At 37.4% G+C, this 24,788-nt stretch overlaps 1 protein-coding gene across 1 annotated transcript in view; it reads right to left on the reverse strand.

Moving 5' to 3' along the window:
- Positions 1-24,788, reverse strand: part of NKAIN2 (Na+/K+ transporting ATPase interacting 2) — a 318,351-nt gene that overhangs the window by 273,321 nt on the left and 20,242 nt on the right. The window lies entirely within an intron of this gene.

Below are 24,788 nucleotides of genomic sequence, written 5' to 3' on the forward strand. Positions count from 1 at the left end.
GGCACAGCCAGGACAGCTGAGCCAAACTGGCCAAAGGGATATTCCATACCATATGACATCATGCTCAGTACATAAACTGTGGGAAAGCTGGCCGGAGGGCGGTGACCACTGCTTGGGAACTGGCTGGGCATCGTTTGGCGGGTGGTGAGCAACTGCATTGTATATCACTTATTTTGTATATTCTTTTATCATCATTATTATTTTTTTTTCCTTCCTTTTCTGCCCTATTAAACTGTCTTTATCTCAACCCACAAATTTTACTTTTTTCCCCCCTGATTCTCTCCCATCCCGCCGCAGGGGTGGGAGTGAGCAAATGGCTGGGGGGGGTTTAGCTGCCTCCCAGGTTAAACCACAACATGTTCAAATGGGGAATACTGCAATATCAAGAGAGGCATGTAATATCAATTATATGTGAGAAGTGCAGAGCTGTTTATTCAAATGGTTATTCAAATATAACTTACTAAATAACAAAGTCTAATTGAAGTAGTCACTGGATTCTGCAACACTTTGGATTTAGTGTCAAGAAACTAAAACAATTTATAAGTTATTTTGCAGTACTTCTGCAAAGTATGGAGGGATTTGGTCATGACAGCTGCCTCTATCAATATATTTTGTGACATTCCAAAGCCTCGTTCATAATTATTCAGCACCCTCAGGGGTAGACTGTATTTTAAATGGCCAATTTCTTTGGGGTTTTTTGTTTGTTTGTTTTTGTTTTGTTTTCTTTTCTTTTACAGTATATTGGAGAAGTATTCATGCTTAAGCAATATCTGTTCATTGGTGGTTGCCAAACTTCTTATTCACATATCTGGTGTAAGTAATGGAGTACATGTTTTCTCTCCTTCTGTCCACTACTTTGCTTCTTTTTTGTATTCATAAGACCTTATGTGCTAGGACTGGAAATTACATATCCCTGCTGTAATGTTGGAGGATCTTGTATAATAAAGTTTGACCTGCTGTTGCTACTCTTATCTACTGCTTGTGCTTGAGAACTTCTCTTGACAAATTATTCCATCATCTACTAAACCTTAGGATCTACAACTGTTTTTCTAATGGCTGTTGTAGCTATCCTCTAGTTGTTCACATTTCAATTCTGCACGTTTGCTAATTTCATCCCACAGACCGATGGCACTGCATATGTGTGAAATATGACAGAGACATGACACTATTCCCTACCTGTTATAGCTGAGGGCTGTTTCCTCCTTTTATATCACCAATCCATTTCTCTCAAGTATTTACAGACTTACTCTTCTTGTTTTGTTGTCTTTTCTCCAAACTGTACTGATTAAATTTTGTTAAACTACTTTTCCAAATCAGGAAACACTGTTTTCTGCACACCTCTGTATTATATCACCTTCTGAATAAGCAGACAATATTTTAGACGGTACACTATCCATCCCTTACAAAAAATATACAACAAACCACTCTTTGTCATGAATGACAATCTCATTCTCTAAATTCAGTAACAACCTATGTAGGATTCTTCTTGCATTTCTCTTGGAAGTGCTGTTTTGCATCAGATTGTCTATCATTCAACATGCCATTTTCTACTTAGTCTTCTAGATACTGTGAAAATAATACAAGTCCATCCTTTCTCAAGAAATCTAAAGTGAGACTATATCCAACATGACTAAAATTTAGGCCTGTTCCAATTTCTTATTTTTATAGATAACCAAATAATTGCCAACCAGCCTAGCTATTAGGTAGACAATGTACAGATTTTAAAGAATTATGATAAATATTCTTTTGATCTAATGGAAGCTAACACAGTTGGAATTATGATAAATAATCTTTTGATCTAATGGAAGCTAACACAGTTTTAAAGGTTTGAATTGCTTTACCCAGAAGGAATTTTACGTAATTTAAAGCATACAGATTACATATACTTTATAGGATAGCTTTTTCTGGTCCATAGATCTGGTCACAGCTCATAGATTTAAGTCAGGAGGGACCCTGTGGAGCTTACCTGGTCCAATCTCTGCTCAAAGCAAGACCAGCATAGATCAAATTGTGCAGGGATTTGTCCAGTTGAGGTCTGGATATCTCCAGGGATGGAGATTTCATGACCTCTCTAATGCACCTCTGCTTTTTGAGCGTAGGCTGCTCATAAAACTTTGGAACATAGGAACTTAATTCAGATGCATGGTCTTAACACACTCATTTTTTTAAAAAACCCAACACTAAGACATTAGGTATATTGAGCATTTCATTTTCCTGTAGCTTGCTCATGGTGCACCTGGCTTCACATGTAACATGGAGAGTTATAACTACCAGAACAAGAGAAGGAAACATTAATTTAGATTCAATAACCTTAATTTGGCATTTTTTTCTAACTTTGCAGCATTTTAACTTGCTGGATTTTGCCAATTATTTTAATACTTTAATGTAATATACAAGTATACATATATTCTGATGGAGTTAATACAAGTATTCCTTCTGACACATGAAGATAATTGGATTTCTTATAGTGAAAATATTAAATACTGCATTTAGACTGGTTTCCCAAAGAAATGAGACTTGAGCAGTAATATCCACGTGCGATATCTGTTCCCTTGAAATAACTTCTGTGCTCCTGAACAATTTTAAGCAAACTGGCCAAAGGGCTAGAATATTCAAAGATATTTTTTCACAAAAGTTTCAGGAAAATAGGCCTACAAATGGGAAAAGATACTCTATTAGAGAAAGACTTACAAGATCATCTTTTATCAGTTAACATGAAGGGGAAAAAAATGCGGGAGAGAGCCACTGGAAACTAGGTTTCATTAAATCGTCTGTTCATGGCACAACTTGTCACATTGCATGTAAGCATCAGCTGATTAAAAAGCTCCAGTGCACAGCACATCCAGCAGAGCACGCCAAGGCACTTTGGAGCTGCTTGTGCCGGCAGAGAGCCTTATGCTTACATGAAAAAGTGAAATTTCTTTTTTCCACTGTGTAGTCTATCACCAAAAAAATGACAAATTTATCTGACTTTTAGATACACTCTTTTAAAAAGCATCTGCTGTTATTGGACTACAGATAAGGTTTAAAAATGTCTTTTAAAAGTATGTTTTAAACTGCTTCCTTTTGAAATGTTATATTAAGTGTTTGCCGCCTGAATTGTGCGGATAAACACTGAGTATAATTATCCTGAAATACAAGGATGCTTCTGCTGCCCACTGCTTCTTATTTCAGATGCTTCAGATCTAGCACATCTCTTATCTCTGGATCACATGCAGTCATAAATGCCTCTTGTTGTCTATGTGCTTCAGCAAATTGTTGTGGAAATTCAGCTCTGAAGGTCTGTGACAATGAACAAATCCCTCTGGTACTCTCTATTATATGTATCTAATTAGAAACACATTTTAAAAGAGTTCTTCAAAGGCGTATAGCTGTATTTTTTTCTCATATGTGGGAGTTCAAGACAGCTGCATTATCTGACAGAAGCCACCACAACGCTACAGCAGTCACATTATCAACAAGACAAGAACCTTGATGAACACACACTTGACCAGGCAGGAGATACTGACAGGAGGCATAGCAATGACAACACAGCTTATTATTTTTATGGAAACCACACTGGAAAGAGGTATAACTGGAGGGCTAAGACTGAAGATTTAAATACTTATTATTTTGCAAAGTTGTAGCCAATCAGTAAAAGTTACTTTTTTCTGTAAAATAAATTATATAAATACAGCTCTTCTATGGTAGAATACGCTTACCATTCTTCAAGTAAACATGAATTTATAACCCTCTACAAAGAATTATGAGAAGAATTACCTACTTTATGATTTATTGATACTGTGTAGTTACAGGTTTGAAAATTCGCTATGAATCATCCCAAATTAATACAGGATGTCTTTTTTCTTGGGGAATAGAAAACTGAAATAATAAAATACTAGTAACAGTACTAAGAATCCATACATCCCTCTTCACACTTCTCTCAAAGTTGGTTAAGTTGCATTATCTCCATTTTACTAACAGGGAAACTGAAGGTCAAAGAAATTAAATGACTAGACTTAATTCTACAGCTCAATAGAAAAATGATCACAAGGGCACAAGAACCAAAGGTCCAGGTAGCCCACTACTGCCTTTGATACAAACCTGGTCACCAGAACTCACTCATAATACTCTTGTCACTTTGCCTGAAGGAGAAATATGTCACATACCTTTCAAGTATAAATAGTGAGCAACTCTGATAGCTATAAGCATTTTAAATTTAAGCATTTTTTTCACAGAACTTTACATGGCATTTCTCTTGCTCCCAAATTCTTTTTGGATATGTGAGTAAATTTCAATCACGTTTGACTGAGGGATACAAGGGCTCCAGACCTACCAGGTATTACCTTGTGCAATTCAAAGCAATTTAATTGTTGCTGTGATTAGTGATTTGCTACTTATTTTCTCTTCAGAAATGTATACAGTTTTAGTTTTAGATTCTTCCAAATCTGAAAATATTATGCCTCAAGACCCTTCCATGCTTCATTCAGGAAAAAGAAACTAAGTGTATTTCTAAAATGATAATTACTACATTTGCCATAGTAATTTAAAATGTGATTGTTTATGCTACCTGGGCAACATTTGAGTTGTTCAAAGATTACCTTGAGCCCAGCATGTCTGGAAAGGAGCACCTCTTTCAAATAACACAGTATTACTATCCACAATATCAGTATCTTCACTTCTAAAGTTATCTTCCCCTAATTTATTCTGTCTATGAAGATACATCACTTAGAAATGCAATTTTCAAACTTACCTTTTCCCCATCAAATCTGATAACAAGTGGAATTCTGAATACTTAGCACCAACTTACTATCTAAACTTACTGATAACATTCAGCTAATCTTTGAGGTGCCTACAGCTCTGCTTACCTTTGAAAAGCCCCTCTAAAACAGAAACAACTATTTGGCGGTCAGCTGTTCCCGAACAGCGAAGCCCATGGTTTAGTCGTCATAACTTTCTGTGGTGTTGCCTGGTCGAACCTCTTCAGCACCAAACAGCAAAAGTTCTGCCTCTCTTGTTTCCACCTTCCTGGAACTAGTAAAAGACCTCGCCTAGACTCCCCTGGGAGAAGTCCATTTGAAGTGGCAACGACAGCAGTCTACAAGGTGACTTCATGTGGCCACTTAGTAGGCACCATTCTCTAATTTAATTTGCCCTGTGCATTTTGTTGTTTCCTTCCCATTCCCATTGCCTGAGGCTTTCCCCTGAGAGCTGAGGAGGGTGTGGGCAGCACAGCATGGTGGAGAGTTCAGCTCTAGAAGCCAGCAGGAGCCACACCTCAGCAGGACACCTCCAGTGCAGAGCAGGATCAGAAAACACAGCCTGACTCCAACAAGGAATCAGGAGTTATAGCTTGAGTGGGACTCACTGGGCTCTTTTTTCTTTTGGCTTCTTCTGTTTTGTTTCCATTTTCTTGTGTGCCAGACTTATGCTGGGCCCAGAATGCACAGCAGAGATTTACTTTTTTTCTGAAGACATAGCTCCAACTCCTTCTGCATAAGAGAAGCTGGATTTCTACAGAGCACATTACTGCCGGAGTGATATCCATCTGCCCGCATTTAGATGTCTGCAATGCAGATGTCCTCCTCTGAGCAGTGTCTAGATCCCCATTACAGTCAACTGAGAGGAAGAGGCACCTCCAGGCCTCGGTTCATTTCTCAGTGTCTGACACAGATCACTCCACCCTTGCTGTTTGGAAAGCTAAACTCTTCCAAGACAAAATTCCTAATGACACAGAGCCCATTAAAAATCTTGTACCGGTGACATAAAAAATGAGATAGTAACACTGCACTATGCAGATATGCACTCCCTTTTTTCCACATAAACAAAAAGAACAAAGCAATTTAAACATCATCAGTGTAAAATATCCCCAAAGGACTGCTGAAGAGAGATCTTCTGAGAACTATTGTCTCTTGTATCCTACACACACTGATGGTCCACTAATGCTTAAGCTTGAATCATTCATTTGTTCATTTTCTGTTTCCTGGATTCACAGCTCTTTATGTTTTAGTGGAAAAGATTGGAAGAAGTGCTAACATGGCACCTACTTTTGGCTACTGCATCACTTTCGTTTGTTTTTCAGCTTCTGTTTCAGTATCCAACTGTACCATCTTAAAATATTACCTTAAACACTAAATGACAAACCTCCATTCCAAGAACCCATGCACAACTCGGGAGACACATCAGCCCATTCATACAGCCTTCATAAGAAAGATACACAACATTTTCTCAGTCTAGTCACTCTATTCTTAATAAATAATGATTTCTTTTCATATGATGCTATAAGGGTGAATGGCCAAAATGTAAAAGTAAGCACACAGAAATACATAACTTACATTTTAGCATTGTTCAGTCAATCTACTATGTTACACTAGGGAGTTACAAATATTCTAGATCCCCAAATGAAAGTATTCTGTAACTAAGGAGTTACTTTAATAAGAGTTTTCTTTAAAAATACAATATTTCTGCCATTCTTCTTACAAATGGGGAGCAGAGAAATTTTCTTCTTGTCATCTCAAATTCCTTTCTTCTTGGGGCTTTTTTTGGTGGGTTTTTTTTGGTTTCTTCTGCTTCTGTATGTTAAAGCTCACAACCTTTTTAACAAAAGTGCATTTTATGTACTAAAGAAAGTAAGGTAAGGCAGAAATTTTAACAGGACATACTTATTTTATCTTTTTGACTTAGCAGTAGAGATTTAATTGGTTTGGTTTCACTCATCATTCAATTCCTATATTTCTTTTGATCACATCTTTGTTGTGAAACATTTACCAGCAGGAAGCAACTTCAAATATCTGAATACTCAATTTACTGCAACACAGTACATATTCACCCAGCTGCAGACACATACATATACATGCATATATTCACAGATGGATTGATATTATTCCTCTTATGTTACTTCCCTAGTTTTTTCAGCATTCTTTCTTTTGTTTGTGGAAGAGATTATCAAGTCTCTCAAAACAGAAATGACTAATCAAATGTAAGTAAGTAACAGGAAAATGATATACAGACAATTCTCACTTAAATAGAGATCAAAATGCTTTCTTTATATCGGAACTCTATTTTTCAAGACAACCTGAGCTGATCAGGCAATAGTGAACTTTAAAATAGTGCTGTTTAGATCCTCTTCTACCCCTCTGCTTCAATTCCAACATGAATCTACCAGGATCTACCTCAAGAGCTACTAGAACTAGAAATCAATGCTATACAAGATCTAAAACTTGAAATCATGGCTGTGAAATAGCATTATTTTTTGAGCAGTTCTTATCAGCTGTTAAATTCATATTATAATTGACATAGAAAACAAGAAGGATAGAAATGAAAACAATGTGATTTTGGAGGTCATTTGGTTCTTCAGTGCAAGGGTTAGAAATATTTTGAAAGAATTTTTCCAAACCCTGCCTTCTTAAGTCACTAAGCATTTCAAGCCCTGGATCTCCTCAGCGTTCATACATAGTGATCAGTGTAGAAATTACATTCACAAGAATTCAAGCTGTCTTCTAGGGATATTTTTTACTATTAAATCTTAGGGGGAAACTGCAGGAATTGTTGCTGTAAAATTTCACTGTAACTTGTAGCACCACAGAACATTTTACCAATGAATTACTAATGAAAAAGAAACATGAACAAGATCACTGGCTACTATAAACTGCTACTGCTTTATCCAAGGCTTCACCTGAGAGTGGCTCTTACTATGGAATGAACCCGCTGCAAAAAAATCCCACACATTTAGCACAAAAATGATAGGTGGAAGAACAGTTTTACGTGTACAAGTCTGCCTCAGTTGTTAAGAAATATTTGGAAAAATGCTCAATAACAGATTGTGTAATTGTTTTTCTGCAGAATATGTTGATAGTCCCTTAGCAAGAAGTGGTGTTGCTCCCTCCCTGCCGTTGCCCAGTCTGGGGACCACCACCCTACCGAGAGCCTCCACTGATGGTACCTGTTTTTGAGAGCGGTCCAACAAGCCTCACTGACTGCCCAACCCCTCTGCCGAGTAGCAGTGCTTCTCTATGTGGACTCTGTGCTGTGCTCACCCTGCCGTATGCTTGCATTTCACCCAGGGTACACCAGCCTCACCAGCTGAGGACCACTTCTCTAGGTCCTTTTCAACCTCAGGCAGCCCTAGGAGGAACCTACCTATTCTGCTGAGTGACCAGACCTGGGTGGGAGCATTGTCTCTCCCTTCTGCTTGAATTGGACAATGTGCAGCCAGGAAGGCAAGGTGTTTTTGTCCAGATAAAATAAACATAAGAAATATATTATTGCTGTAATCTAATGAGAAGGGCTTCTCACTGGAAAGGTGGGAAGCCTTAACTTACTTCAGACATCAGCATATTGGTGGAGCTACACATGTATTGACTATTTCCTTGGCGTCTCAGCCTTTTCAGAAACACCCAAAAAGAAAAATCTTGATTGTAATTCGGTCATTGAACAGTTTATTTTAATGGAGTTTTTAGCAGCTGTGCCCATTTAAATTCCCTGTTAAAAATACAAATCAGGACACTCAGAATTCTTTCAGTGTTCATTTTTAACAGAATGCAAAAAATAAAATCAATAGATACTGTTGCTAGGAACAGAACTCTACTGACATTTATCTAGATTCTTTTATTGATGCCTCAGTATTTGAGTGCCAACTGCAACTATTTATAAAGGGAATCCATCTCCCTCAGTGAATACATCAAAATTCTTGCTAAAACTAAGCAACTTACAATAAGATCTTTCTGATAAATTGAGAGGTTTGTATTCAGCTTCCCAGGTATTATTTTCTTCCTTCCATTTGCTTTGACTTAAGGCCTTAACAGTCAAAGCCATGAGGAGCCTGACCATTGAGTTCACAGGGCTTTGAGTTTGGTCCTTGGTGTTCATATTTCAAAGGAGATTTAATTGAAGCTAAATATATATTTGTCATAGGAAAAATACGTGAGGACCATCAGGTGCTTTCTTACCTCTCTCTGAACTGTTTTCTAAAGCACAAATTTTCAAAAAATCCGAAGACCACTCCAAAATTTTGGGAAAAAATTGGGAGGTGGCTAAGATGCTAAGAGAGTTTGTGTTTCAGGGTTGGAGAACAGAGCACACAGACTTTCAAAGTCACTGCCTGGCAGCTTTGTTTTGGGAGGTTGGTGGCTGTTTTGAAAGTACCAGTCAACTGCAAAGGTCACTTCCCATTCTTTGGGGATAACAAACATACATAAACTGGATCTGCAGGGTGTTCGCTTTTAAAGGGATCCCAACTAGCACAGCTGTTTAGAGCGAACTGTACTACGAAGCCAGACTGAATTTTGTTTAGGAGGCTAAGACAGCTGGCGTGGATGGAGCCAAATTCTAGAAGTACAAAAACTAGCTTCATGAAACCATATGGTGAGCACAGGGTTAGATGCAACTTCCTTATGTAGGGGGTACATACCTGTGAGATTGTCACCATGCCCACAGGAGTGTGACTGACTCACTGAGTGACGCTAATGAGCCACAGGGACGAGCGGGAGGAGGACAAAGAACACAGTTCCCCTTCCTTTATTCCCTTCTGGTACATCTGATTGGCAAGACTGCCTAATTTGGCAAGATCAGTATGTTTTAATACAACATGGCTTTCTTTCAGTCTTTTTCAATCTTGAATGTATTCAATGAGATAAAAAAGAAATCTGAAGCTATTAACAATAAAATAAAAGTAGATACTCAAACATGACTTTCTAAAAGAGCATAAAATGCAAAATGGACTTCATTTTCTAATCTCTTCAGGGAAATTTAAGACTATGTGTGTCTAAAAAACATTCATTTCACACTGAAACCAGACTGCATATATTCAAAGGAAGTACTATTCTAAAAATATCTTCCTCATTTATCAATCAATCAATATTTGACTTTGCTCAAACCACCAGAACACATTACACTTTGTTTATTGGATGAATTATGGCCTTCCTCAGGAAGGTTTATACCTGGCTCTGTGTGCATGTTTGGCTCTGTATTATTCAGGAGACAAAGAAAAACGTTCTCTTAGCATATCTTAGGGAAAATCTTTTCCTTCACTTTCAACTTGCATCAAAAAACATTAGCTAAAAATATTGCATGCAATATGTTCTTCCAGTTCTGAGAATAAACTGGTGATATAATCCAGTAATTTTGTGGTCCAGCCCTCTTAATATACATAGACTGGGCAAATTCTATTTCCCTAAATGTGATACAATCCAAAGAATAGCATAATGTTCCTTATTTGAGTCTCTTTCACTCATGACGTAGTCTCCAAATCCTTCTTTTTTGGTAAAATTATGGTAATTGCGTTTCTCTGATTGAATCTGATTTTCTTTCTCTGAAAGTACCTGTTGCTTCTCTCCACTGCATATCTTGAATACCCTAAATAATGCTTTTGCTCCCCTTCCTCTGGAACTTCAGCTTGCAGCTAAGTTTTGGGTGAGAGCATATGCCTTTTTAGACTGAGAAAGGTTAGCTTTACTATTTCCTTTACTGTTAACCTTCTTGTCTCAAGTACCTTCTAGATCAAGCATTCTCAAAAAGTTCTTTATAGTTTAAAAATAAAACAGGAGAGATTTTCAAAGACCATCCAGGAGTAAGGCTGGCATCTCTGTAACTACAGATGCAAAAAACTCGGGACATTTAATCGTTAAGACATCACTGACTGGGAAGCCTGCCACTAACATCCACACTTGATGCACATACATTGTCTTTTGGCTCTCTACAGCTATGGCCATCTGCTTCAGTGGCATGATGCCCACTTATCAGCTAGTTGGACAGTTTCAGTATGCAGAGGTGCCAAATAAAGGTTTTACATGGGTAGCCTGTATAACCCTGAAAGCGCCATTTCTTTTGTAGGAAGAAGTGCTAGTGCTGAGATACTAATAGACTATGTGCAATTTTTTGCACTCACTGAAGATGGGTTTTGCCAAAACCATTTTTTACATCTCTTTTACAAAGGAAGATATGGTACTAGTAGTCAAAGGGAAAGAAAGCAGTGTCTACAGACAAGACACTGATGAACAAAGCCATTATGAGATGATCACAACATAAAATAAAGGACAAAAAGTCCATTTAAAAAAAAAATTTCAGACAGTATGGCAGATTAGGAGTATAGTTTAAGTATTGTGTACTATATGCCATTAATTCAAAGGACAAAAAAACATGCAAAAATACAACCTCACCTCATTTTACACATTTTGAAACAAGGAAAGCTTTGCAAATGCAGAAATTGGATCACACTGAGAGGGATTCAAACAGATTGTTATATGGCAACATATAGCTGAGATGTTCTAAATAGCCCTAGTTTGTCCTACAGAGATGACACGCCATTCCCACAGAAATTTAACAAACATTTTTTTTTCCAGTTTGTGTCAGTAGTTTAGTGAATCTTTTAATTAAGAAACATACTATTTTAAAAATGTTTTTCCCCTCATTCCATGAGTCAGGGTCACAAACTTCCATGGAGACCATAACTGCATCAGAACTAACAACTACAATAGAATAAAATTGGATCTACGTATAGAGGTAAAAGAAGAAGTTGCAGCTATTTGGAATGTGAACCTTTCATCACAGAGTAGTCCCCAGTAAAAACATCACATTATTTCTTTAGGCATAAAAAAAGTCTGTCATTTTCACATTCTCAAGAGAAATTTAGCGGAAAATGGTTCATGGAAACATTACTTATTGCCTGTGATGAAACAAACAAAAAAAAAACCAAAGTACTGATTATGGGGTGAAATCAGATAGTTAAAATAGTTCTGGCAAGAAACAATTACAACTTCAGACGATTATTTTCTACAACAAACTGGTGATTAATCAAAGACCCAAAGGCTGGGGACTTTTTGAAAAAGATTTAGGAAAAAAAAAACCTCTGGAGTATAGTGTTCTAGAGTTCTTGTAAATCCATCATTAAAATATGTGGATAGTGTAGAAAATCAAATTAAAATATAGCTACAGTTCTGTTTGGATGTATCACCTCAAAAAAAAAATTTTTCAGCATAGATGTTATTTCAAGCTGAAGCTAGACTACATATTCTTTTTATAGCAGTCCTAACTCAGCAAATTGGAATCTAAGGAGATTATTTAACCTTTAAATAATAAATAAGTTTAAAAAAATTCTTGAGAATTACATGATGAGGGAATTAATCTGACTTGCAAGGTACAAGACACACAAGAATTTGTCATATATCATTAATACAATCAATTACAGCATAATTTCTGATAGAACAACATTAGGAGATATAGCAAATACAGCCAAGAAACCCAACGGTATGACTACAGGGTCCGAAAGCTGCCTTGAAACATAAGATTACACAATTTTGAGAATTACATGATGAGGGAATTAATCTGACTTGCAAGGTACAAGACACACAAGAATTTGTCATATATCATTAATACAATCAATTACAGCATAATTTCTGATAGAACAACATTAGGAGATATAGCAAATACAGCCAAGAAACCCAACGGTATGACTACAGGGTCCGAAAGCTGCCTTGAAACATAAGATTACACAATTTTGCTTTGCTTTGAGAGGGGTGTTGGGCAAGATGACTTTCCAGGGCTCCTCCCAACCCAGCTTTTCCTCCGATTCTTTGATTCTTATAGATCTTTCTTGGCATTATGACCCTATGCACAGCTCAGATGGAAAAGCATACCCATTATTTTGATAAACACTCAGTGTTACACAGACCCTTTCCCAGCACTTTAAAAAAAAAAAAAAATAGCAGGTTGTTGAAAGGATGATAGCTCAACAAATTACAAGGAGGTAAGGAAGGTCAGCAGTGAGGGAATAAACAGCTGATACTTCAAATGGGGTGGGAATATACCCAGATGTCAAGATGGTATTTGATGACATTAGTAACGAAAGGCATGGTAGCTCCCACATTGTGGTAGAAAAGCCATGTGACTTTCATTGCAGCAACCTAGCTTGCCATGCAAAATCTGAGCAACATTGAGCTAAGAAGCTTCGCCAGTGCCCCCAGCATTGCCACATCAGAGAGACTGTGATGACAGTTTTATGACAGGAGACAACAGCATGACAGACCGATAACTTTGCTTGGAAAAGCAATGGTTTTTTTAAGAGACCGGACTGAATTATTCCAAATTCTGTAAGGTATAACGAAAATTGAACAGTTTTCTCTCCCTCTCCAATTCCGTTTCAGAGTGCCAGATCAAGTGCATACTCCTTCTGACATGTGGAAATAAGTACTGAAACACCCAATAGGAAAATACTGTAATTTTTTAATTGCTGTTGCCTTAAGATCAACAGGATAACTTTGTGACCATTGAAAAAAATTGTAACTGTGCAAGCTAAAGTTCATGCTTATATTTCATGCTTGAATTAAATTAGAATATGCTGCTGGCCTGATTGCTTGGATGTTTCAAAAATAATTTCCTGACCAAGCACAATAATGTATTTCATGCAAAGAAAAAAAAGATGCTTCCAAGCATCCAAAGGAAATTTAAGTAAAATACTGGAAAATTAAGAAAAGTGAGAGTGAGAAGTTACCCATGTTAATTTATATCAACATCCAATTCTTTTTCAGGTATCACAGCAGAGGTTCACTGGATGCTGCTGTTCAATATTTCTTTTTACCTTCATCGCCCAGTCCAACTTTGTGCTTTATTTACTGAGTATCATCCATGTACAGCTGTTTGTCGGATTTTCTTAGGCTAGCTGACTTACTGCAGCTTCTGAGTACATCTTAAGCATGGATTACCTTCCTAAGACCCTGGCTGGGCAGGGTAACAGTTATTAGTCCCATGTTAGAGATGAGAAATTTCTGCCACAAATGAGTCTGGGGCGCTGAAGGCAACCACATTATTCATTACCAGTGAGAAAAACCCATGTTGTGCACTAATAAGGAGATGCTAACTTTGATCATGCAATTAAAGACTGTAGCATAATTCAAAAACACAGGTGGCTAAATAAAGGTCACAGAGGCAGCTTCAATTCTGGCACTTTCTCATTCTCAGGTGCTGCATTTGCAGCTTTAATAGACTCTTGTTCCAGTACATGTAAAGGGTGTGCGTAGGTATTTTCACAACTGTGCTTATACTGTGGATAGTGGGTGTTACGCGGTCAGGTAACCACAGTTAATAACGTGTGATGAGCAGTGTCCTCCACATGAGCTAATGATAGCAGGAGGATAATGCTCTTTTAGCTCCCAGATAAGTCTTCTGTTAATACATAGGTATAAATACTTCTATCTTGTTTAAAGGAAAAATTGAAAACAAAAAGAAACCCTAAAACACTATTACAGAGAGAAGTTGATCTACACATGAGCCATTAGAGACCCTCAGACTCTCAGAACAGACCTGTGCCAATCAAGGCAACAAAATCACAGGAGGCAACAGCCCACCAGCCACAATTATATGGGCTAGAGGCTTCTGTGCTCTGCCCTCCTCCCTTTCCCCACAGTGAACGATGGCTTCCTTCCTCTCCTTTACACGGCTGGTGCAAAGAAAAGATGGTCTCTTTTGTTCTCCATCCTGCCCAGGTGCCAGCTGCTCGAGCCAGGAGAGGCACGGGCAGAGTGAGGGCTCGTGCAGCCCCCAGGGTTCATCCGTCTGTTCAGCAGGAGCAGAGCCTGCTCCCTCAGTACCGCGGCTCAGTTGCGGGATGGACGGCTGCACACTGGCTCTCTTGCCCACAGTTTGCTGCCATACTCTAATTTGAAATCACTGCCCATTCAAACAAAGCTAGATGAATTTGCAGTGGGGACAAATGACAGCCTGAAACGATGCCCTGTGGCATCTCTTCCCTCTTTTTTTCCACGTCAAATGTCACATTGACATTGCAAAAAAGAATTTTTAGAACTTATTAATGTAATGGCTATAAAAAAAATCCATTGATTTTTTTGTTTTTAATTCCATTGATTTAGATGATCAGAAGGGCTGAGTTGCTTTAACTGTAAAATAATAAATAGACTTAGGCAAAACTTTAGTTTGAAGGGCTTAACTGTAGCCCACTCATAAAAGTGGATAAATATCAAGGTCCTGTAATGGAAAATACTAGAAAACTTTATGTGTAAACACTTATTGCCAAACTTGACTATCATCATGTAAATCATTAAATAGATCCAGTCATTTTTTTTTCCCCATCCTCCTTTAGAACTTCAGACGTTGAGTAAACGCACTGCTGGGACTTCAGTAATATTTAGCAGGTATGTCCCCATTCTTTGATGATACTTCAAAAGAAACAGAGTCCCTTAGAAAAGCTTTGCTGTCCTTTTGTCTACAAGAAATTTCAGTGGATTGCCCAAATCTTGCTGCTTTTTGCTGGTCATCTCTTCTTATTGTTAGAAATTCTTTTGCCCTCATTCCTTCATTACAGACATCCCATAGCAGTAGTAATACAGAAAACAAACAGGAGAATTTCCAAAGCAAGAAGGGTGAGGAAGATAGGAATATTAATACTGCAAAGAGAAGTTAGAGAAAAAGTCTCAAAACAGAAAGGAGTGAGTGAAAGGTTAAGTAAATAAGATAATGTTCAAATACATAAGCCACAAGAGGTCATTGGAGAATATGGTCACATCTTTAAGGCACAAGAAGGGTAATTTCACTGACAGAAGAAAAAGATAATTCTAAAATGTAGACAGGATCTGTGCCTCGCATAAGCACTTGGGAACAAAAGCCAGAAAGATAAGTATAAAACTCCAAGGGGGGGGGGGGGGGAGTCAGAGTATCATTATCAGGTCAGTGGTGGTCAGCAAGAAATTAGAGTTGGAGGATTAAGAAGACTTCCATGGCAGCTGGATTCTGTCCCAGAACACTAATGAAATGGCAAGAAAGATAAAAGAACAATTAGCTTATGTTTGCAATCTCTTAGCTGCAGGACCACACTTCCAGAGAAAAGCAATGGAAGTAACTGCAAAGCAGTTTGGCATTAAAATGAAAAGATGGAAATCTAGAACACCCATAGACTTGTCACATAGATCTAGCTCTAAAATTAGAAAACCAACTCTCCCCCACCAGACAGAACTGGCCCAAAGGAATCCGAAATTCTTGGCTTAGCAGTATCAACATGGATTCATCTCAGGGCTTATGCAAATGCTCATTGTGTTAACTGGGCTGAGTAGCAGAAGGCAGACCTAGGAAGAGGGGAATCCTTAGAAATCTCTGCCCTTTCCCATTACTGAACACTCACTTGTCTCACCCAACCTGAGACCACATTTGCCTGGGGGTGAATGGATGGAGAAAAGGATAGTGCACCTTGGTCCTCTGCCCAGCTCCAACATTTGCAGTGTCTTTGGCTGAATTAATTCTGTAGCAACCTTGTCTGCTCTGAGTTTAAGTGAGAATCTGTTGTAATGATGACATTCCCGTGGTGCTCATTTTGGAACAAAATGCTGCAGAAAGCAGATGAAGCATCATAAGAGGCTGCTGTGTGGCTGGGATATCTAACTCTCATTCCCTATTTACCCCAGAGCTGTTCTTCTAAGTGTGCTGATGCTTTTGCCTGCTGAAGATGTATTAGGAAGCAATGAAGTGGATCTTTTTTTAGTTACCCCATGGGATATTCTTGCAGAATGTTCAAACTAATAAATGGCAAGTCTTATAGAAGGTCTCAAGTGCAGATTGCCGATGTGATCCCCTAACTCTCCCTGGAAAGAAGCCAGAGGATGGTCTGTACAATTGTTTTGATTCAGCAGGGATTTCTGTCTTAATAGCTTATTTTGTTGTGGAAACTGAAAGACCACTATATATAAACCTGCAGAAATTAAGCCTTAAAAAGCCTACAGTGCAACGTTTTTATCAATGAAAGAAAGATAGGGGAACATCTGCCTAACTACAGGAAAGTCCTGAATCTTTGTCTTAAGAAACATGTTAGTCCCCTAAATTCTTGGCTCTGGCATGAATTACACTGTTCAGAATCCTTCCTCAAAATGATCTGTAGCCAGCACGTATAAATCACTGCTATGACAGATTGGGTGAGAATATCTGTTCGGTGTGGCAAGTCTGCAGCTCCTTCCCATATGCCTTTTGATACCCAACCTATTCCAAACTTTGTGGATTTGGCATAGCAATAAAGAAATCACAGGAAGCCAAGGGAAAGAAACAATGTGCTGTCCAGCAAATTAATAACCTTTTGTATGATTAGGTTGCTTCCTTCGCTCTCTACATGTTAGAAAGCAAGGAAGAAATGGACCCTAAACTGGATACGTAAAGTATAGCACGTCTGGGACACAGAGATGTAATTAACAGAATGCTGTAAGACTTGGCATTATGGCTAATTTTCTCATTTTATATTAATTCTTAGGAATTAGAAAGCAGAAAAGAAGGCTTGGGTTCATTTAGTTTCACAACTGGAAGATATCAAGACTATTATCTACAGAGCTATATTTTTTAAAGATATATCACAAGGGTTGTGGTACCTCCACAGACAAACATTTATTAAAGAACAGTTCTATGGAAACCAGACTTGATTTAGAAATAACTATGACATCCATTGTACTTCTAAATGGTAGTTTATCAAGAAGAAGATTGTTCAGAGAGAGGTAAAACTTTCCCAAACAATGCAGAGTTAAACCTGCTCTAACCTTTTCAGTAACAGATACCTAACAGGAACCTATTGTGTGATATAAATAACACTTCTTTCTGATTCTTGAACTGAAGATCAGTTGTGAAAGACATATGTAAAAGATCAGTTGTCTAAATGTTTAAAATGCACTTGTTCAAGGTTAACTACCCTCTATCTGGACAAGATCATTCTTATCGCAGGATAAACGCTAAGGAAGGCAATTTATCGATGGACAAGAGTCTTATGCAGTAGCACCTGTAATTCCGAAGACTTCAAATCAGGGCTTAGAAGTCTAAGGTAAAACAAAGAAAAAAATGTGTTGCAGATAGAAAAATAATGAATAACACAAAAGAACATGTTGGAGATTTGATCCCAGTGTAAAAAAGTACATTTTAATTTCTGCTTGTTACATACTATCCTCAAGTGGGAGAGCTGCACAACAAATATAGGTGCCTCCAGAGAAAAAGGGATGCTGTTTTACTCAAAGAGCCCTCCTATAATAACATTTTAAGCTGTCATCAATGTTTTCTAACCAGAAGAACAAACTTCAAAATGTTAATAAATTCTAAATGTGCATACAGCACTGAAAGAATAAAAGGAGAAAAACAGAGTTCTGTCTTTCTAATAATAACAAAGAAGGATTTTAGCACCACTGTTCAAATAACGGTTTATTTTTGTTCTTAATGGAAATGTTTGAGACCTAGAAGGGGAAAATATATCTAACTACCTTTACATGACTGCTGTTAGATCATCAGTATAAATGCTACTTCGTTACTATGTTATCCTCCTTTCCAGTTAATGTGATTGAAAAAAAAAGAATTATAGATACCACTACGAAGTTCCTATTCCAATCTTATTTATAAGGATATTCTTGTTTTAGATCAGATCCATTTTGAATGGTGCGATGAAAACTGCAAATATACCCAGCAAGTAATCCAAACATCACCCGAGCAGGCAGTAAAATTCAAATATCAGCCTAAGACCATTTCTGTCCAAGGTTGACTTTACAACTGAACTCATGTCTTTAATTTTTTGATTCTGTTGTCAGACATACTGTTGAAATATTTTTTTAGCTTGTTTGTAGCTTTGCTGTCCTCCAAGAATAGCTTTACACTTGTCAGTTGCTTCTGGCATATTTAGAGATTTCCCAGAAGTATGAGATTTCCTGCCTTGTGTTGCTGTCTTAAGAAAGATCAGGTAAGCAGTCTTCAATGTTTTCCCTGGCACAGTAATGACTTTTTTTTATTTTCTTCCCCCCCCCCCCCCCCCCACCACAATCTCTGTTTTTTTTTTTCTTTTATAATTTCCTTACTAAAAAAATCTAGTCTTTAAACTCCTGTTGCTTTGTGGCCAAGTGTCTGAGAAGCTTTGATGGCTTTATTGACTCATTTGCAAGCACAAGAATCAGAAAAAATGTTGTCATATTTTCCAACAGATTCCACAAATTAAAAAAAAACCAACAGCTTCAGCATCATCTTGTCATACTTCCTGGCAGAAATTTTTAAAACCTTTCCTAAAACCAGCAAAGGTTATTGATCTGAAAGAATTTTTGAAGAGCATTAAAATGTTTGCAGTTATTTCAGCTGCAACACTTGTTGCTCTAGTGTTAGCTCAGGACCCAAGAACTTCAGTTCATGGCGTCTGTTCTGTTCCTAGAGTATACAGCTCTAAGCAAAATCATGAGTTCGCGAATTCTTGGGAATCAGAGATACAATAATTCTGCCATATTTACCCTTGAAAGTAAAACTGGATAGCTGTAGACTGTGAACTCCACCATGTTGGGTTTTTTTCCCACACATTTATCCTTTTCCTTTCACTTTTAGCAATATTGTCACATATTGGCTGACTTTCCACAGACATTTTAACTGGCTCTGGAACCAGTTCTCTCTGTATCTATGATGACTGTTTCTACCTTCATAACAGAAACATTGCTGTTTCTCACCACCCACACAAGCAGTCACTTGTTTTGTTTAATTTCTTATCCTTCAGTATTTTCCCCTTTGCTACTCAAATGTGTTAATAATTAAACCTGACTGACAGTTCACTGGTTTCAAGGGCTAAAAATTAGAGACACAATGCTACAATTTAGCATGACTTCCCTGCAAAGTTCTCATTTCTTAATGACCTATACTGGAGTTGCTGTGGAACCTGTTTACTAATGTTTACACTCTCTCTGTGTGCATGCCATACGTTACTCCTGCATGTCCATTTGTGTTTCCCCTTTAGCATGCTCCACACAGTGCAAAATTTGACAGTGCATTTGCTATGTGATAAGTAAAGTGGAAAAATATTAAGCTGGCACTGAAAACATTTACCTAGCACACTCAGGAATTTCACGCTGGATTCTAAGTCCAGGTCCAAACCTATGAAGATTTCAGGAGGATAAATCAAAGATTTCTTAACCATTTCTCTTCTGTGACAGGATCAATCAACTTAACTTTAGTTAACAGCAATAAATGAAAGAATCCTGGGGTCGTCATCAGGTAATATCTATTGCATGGGCAGAAATCTTCTACAGTTCCTTGAAATCTAATGCTCTAATCTAGCATGATTAATCTAATCCTCATTTGAAAATACATGTAAACATATATGATTAACTTCAAGCAAAGTCCATTGGAGTCAATGGAACTCAAGTACTCGCTAAGCATGAGATACCTGGCTGAACAAAATGCAATGTTAAATCTAATCCTATTGAAGAATGAACTTTGGGTTTTGGTTTTATTAAATATAGTGGGTACCTAACAGACAGTACTCATCAAAACTGAATTCCCTTACCAGTGCTTGCAATAGACTAAGAAGAAGAAAAAGAAAAAAGAAAAAAAAAGGAAAAAAGAAGATTAAATAAAGAGGGTAAAAAACTTCCTAAAGCAGAAGATTATGCTGGAAGAAAGATGGTATCTTTATATCTATATATTTATTTATAGAAATATAACCTAATTTTCTCAGTTTTAAAATGCTAATAATGTAAAATATTTGTAAGGCATTCAGAAACTAAAGTAGTGAGTGCTGTAAAAATACCTATTTTGATTAGATTATATATGGCAGATAGGCCAAAGACTGAAAAATTTGGTCATGGAAAATTTACATACATTAATATTGAAAATAAACTACTCTTTCACCTATTGGCCTAGGATGAGCTACACGGCAGGTTATAACGCAGATGCTAACACAGATGTCGACTACAGTATGCTTGTGTCTGTTCAGTGGATAAAAACCATGACTTAATTTTCTAATGTTACCAAGTTGCCTCTTTCCATGAGAATTAAATCCATGTAATAAAACCTAAAAGCAAGACCTCAACTAAGTTCTGCATCTGCAATATCATGAGATTTTTGAAAGGGAGGAAAGTGCTGACAAAATAGATACTGATTATTTTCAGGTTCTAATACAATTACTCTTACAGTTATGCTGCTGATTTGTTGTTTTTGTTGTTATTTCTTTTCCTTTACCATGGGGGAAAAAAGCATCCTATCAGGGCTACTTTCAGCCCTTAACACCAAATTCTTAGCCGGTACATTCAGTGAAGTTCCACTGAAAGCAATAGCTTCCCATGTATTTACACCAGGGCTATAATCCAGACAAGGATTTTAAATCCTCACATCTGCTGGCCTGTGATAACTGTGTGATCTTTTTGTGACGTCCTGTATCTGATACAGGCTAGACATTTAATAACTTGTATGACATCTAATGTGTCATCTTGTTAGAAAAGGAGACAAAGCTGCAAAGACACTTATCTGCAAGCTCTTATTTTAAGATAATCAATAAACTCTTCCATAATAATTGTATCCTGGCAGCATTCAAACAGCAGACACTGGACAAACAGAGCCACAGCGATCCCTCTCTGTTCCCCAGGCAAATTAGGTAAACCTACAGAGGGACTCTCCTGCCTTAACAATCACAGAAAGAAGCCAGACAGGGAACATCAGCCTCTGGGACCTTTCTGCAGTTATGACTGGACTTCCCTGTGCTGAGCCTCTGCATGGCCATGCTTTTCTCTTCTGTTCCAGCAGTATCTTTCAGCATGCTGAGGGTGTGCATGGGGTGATGCTCCCATTCCCAGCCCCTCCAAGGAGTTTGACACCCCCAGGAAACCGTAACAAAAGTCCAGTCTGACTTAGTGCATAGTCATGAGGTGCTAGGATCTAAATAGGGGATCCCTTTCAAAATGGGAGCCCGGTGAATGGCCACTGTATGTCCTTGCCATAAAACACAAGAAGTATCTCCTCGGTTCAGCTTTACTCTTGCCTTTGTCACTGCGATTGCTACATTCTTCCCTCCTTACTTTTAAACTTTTCTCTCCAAGTTACTATCTTATCCCACCATTGCTGTGTTTGTACACTGTTTAGCACAATAGAGCACATTCTTGGTTGGCTCTTAGAAATTACTGTAACAAAAGTGATTAATAATGATATTAACAGCAGCAACCTTTCAGACCATGCATTTTACTGGGTGATAATTCAAATCCCAGCATTCTGCCAAGAAAGCTTAGTTAAACTAAAAGGTGTGAAATTAGTCTGCAATTTTCCAGAGAACGTATAATTTATTACTTGGATAAGCAGGTGATAATGCTCACAAATGCATTTTCAAAATTGCAAATGCATAGAAATAAAATTTTGTAAACTGGACCTTTTTACTTCACAATTAATCAAAAGATATTTATGTAAATACATTATTACTCAAAAGTTTGACTCCAACATCATACAAGACAACTTCTTGATGCATTGGCTACTAGATACCAGCTTAACAGCAATACTTTGATATTCTGTTCAGTTTTGGTGAAGCTAGTACGTATTTCTGTTTTTTAAGCTGTTTCACAAATCATATGAAATTATATGAGTGCATGGCTGCTTTACTTACCTGAATAATCAATACAGTGAACTAAGAATATTATACATGAATGTAGGATTTGCATTCAACTTCAACAAATATTCAAATGTACTTGATTATAATCATGGGGTTTTTTTGTCTCTCAGCCTTTAAAGTTTCATGCTTCTGAAGGTCATTTATGAGAATACTGTCAGGAAGAGAAGACATGGGGAGCAATGTAAATACATTTGATATGTTGTATAAGTATTTTCCAAAGTGTTTTTGCAAGGTTGACCAGACATATTTATTTGGTAAGATGTCTTCAAAATTCCTGTTGCAAGTGCACATCCTCCATAGATCTGAAATGCACAGTCATCATTCTGTTTATGAGGGGTAGAAAGCTCAGTAGGCAAAAATCCTTTCACGTTGTAGAACTGCATTTAAATTTTATTTAATTTAAAAAGGGAAATTGTTTTTGCTGTCCTGTTTTAGGTCTGTATCAAATTCCAGCAGAAATCCTCTTTTCAGTCAATCATATTGTGGATCAGAATTTATAGCCACAATTCCCCAAACGTGTTCATACTTATCTTTATGCCTAAGTAGTCCTGCTGAGTTCAGTGTTTTACTGAAATGTAAAAAGTTAAAACATGCACGTAGGTGGATTGGTTCCTTAGTTGTCTGAATACCTTTGTTCACTTCAGCAAGCCTCTCATGACTCCACACAGCTGTCTATTCACAGAAAATCAAAGAACAGGTAGTTCAACTACTTTAATGAATGAGTGAAATGAAAAACTTCTAATTAGATCTTGTGTTAGCATCAACATTAACCTTTTTTACCCTTAAACATTCTTAGTATCTTTTCACAATATTTGTGATGCTTGCTAAAACTGTACAAAGTAATGAAATAGTGATATTCTGTACTCATTTTTGCTTTCAAAAGGGTCCTTAAACTTCTAAAGAAAAAGTTAGCAATGAATATTCAGTTATGCCTTGCATTTTGTGGGCTGCAATTTTTATTAGAATAAAATTGAGGTCATACATAATTTAGTTACAGCAAAACTCTCCTCATTTGGTAAAAGCTGAGGCAAATTTTTGGACAAATGTTTATTGTGGAAGGACATATAGAATTACATAAATGGCAAGAGAAAACTTACAATTGGAGAAGCATTTTAAAATAAGTAGTTAGCCAAAATGCAGCTATTTATTGTTTAAGATACAGTTTATTCCCTGGATTAGTGAAAGGAAAGAAAGATAATTTCAGTTACAACTCTTATCCATTATGTATATTAAAAGCTTTCCATTTTCCCTGGTGACAACCACAGCATGCACACAACTATTGACTAGAAGCCTTTCATGAGCAATGGATTAATAGCATTTCTCCCTCTGGTAGATATAAATATTTATTTATAGCTCAGGAAAACTTCAAATAGTTAAACTGTTAACAATATCATTCTCCATTCTCCTACCATGCTACTCCTCCCGGAAGTTTTACAGCAGGAAAGCCTTAGAAGGGTGGAAATCAGTTTTCACTGCAGTATAGCACATTCATTATATGCCTTGACTTTCTAAATGCCCCCTTATCATATGGTCTTCTTGTTCTTAGTACATGTAATTAGAAGTATAACTGAAAGCAGTGCAGTCTAGCTTCAAAGGGAGGCATATTCAGATGGATTCAGCATGGCTGTATTATCCAGATCTTTACCCATCCTGCTACAACCCTGTCCTTAAAGCTATGGCAGTAACCCTCTTTTCACAAGAGTTGGTGCAAATCTCAACCACCTAGAATAGTTTGAAAAGGGTTTTTACTTTTGGTATAAAAGATCAAAAACAAGTAATGTGAATCCTTGGAGATTTTCAAGACCCAACTGGAGCAACCTGATATAAATTCAGTGTTGACCGTGCTTTGAGCAGGAGTTTGGACGAGAGACCTCCTGAGGTTCCTTCCAACCATAATGTCCGTATAATTCTGTACTATATTGGCCTTATTATGGCACCATGATGCTGTCTGTATGTTGCAGTTCACATGCCCATTTTCCTATTTCCTTCTACAGGCTGTTTTCTGTTGTAGATGTTTTCTACAGAAAGTGGTCACAGTCTTCTCTCATCTCTTTCTCCCCAATAAAATAAAAGCCTTTAACACGCATCTATTGAGCTGTATGAAACCTCCAAATCACAGTCCTAGAAGAATTTGGAGGTTCAAAGGAAGCATTGACTGTGAACTAATTCTGTAACTGTTTAAAGTGGCACCTCCCTGCTGAATTGGTATTAAGCATGAAACGTACCTTTTCATTTTGTTTGTTTTCAAAATTTTATTGGGCCTTGAGCCATAACAGTACAGCAATTAAAGGCATGCTGCTAATAAAAATAAAAGGGGTGAAACCATGCCTCACCCCTAAGGTGCATTGAAGGACTTGCTGAGCTCTCCCAGTTTTAAGGAAACATTTGCTCATTTGGCCCAGAGAAATTAAAACAGAGATACAATGATAGTAATGCATTACTACTT

The sequence above is a fragment of the Aptenodytes forsteri genome, unplaced genomic scaffold, assembly GCF_000699145.1.
Source record: "Aptenodytes forsteri isolate BGI_AS27 unplaced genomic scaffold, ASM69914v1 Scaffold217, whole genome shotgun sequence".
Taxonomy (NCBI): Eukaryota; Metazoa; Chordata; class Aves; order Sphenisciformes; family Spheniscidae; genus Aptenodytes; species Aptenodytes forsteri.